Raw genomic sequence first — 324 nt, 5'->3', positions numbered from 1 at the left:
CAGCTTCTATCCTGTACATTTAAAACTCTACCAATACAATATGAATAGTGTTGGCACAGTCTGACAGTCTGTGTTGTCCGGGCACTCCTCCAGTTCAGAAGCTATACAGCTTTACTGTCACTCACATTAAGGTGAAACACACACTTTTCACACAAGCTCAGTCTATTTTGCTACATGAGTTAATACTGTATATTTCTTGATATGTTTGATACGGTGGTGTACATGTAGTGTCCTGCTATGATGCAGTGTGGGTGTGGGGGTATTTTTGGACTTGGGTGGGACAGACAAGATTCAGTATCGGTGTGACTGTCTCCTTCTCTCTCT

Source organism: Monopterus albus, unplaced genomic scaffold (assembly GCF_001952655.1).
Source record: "Monopterus albus unplaced genomic scaffold, M_albus_1.0 scaffold363.1, whole genome shotgun sequence".
NCBI lineage: Eukaryota > Metazoa > Chordata > Actinopteri > Synbranchiformes > Synbranchidae > Monopterus > Monopterus albus.
Note: the sequence above shows the minus strand (reverse complement) of the source record.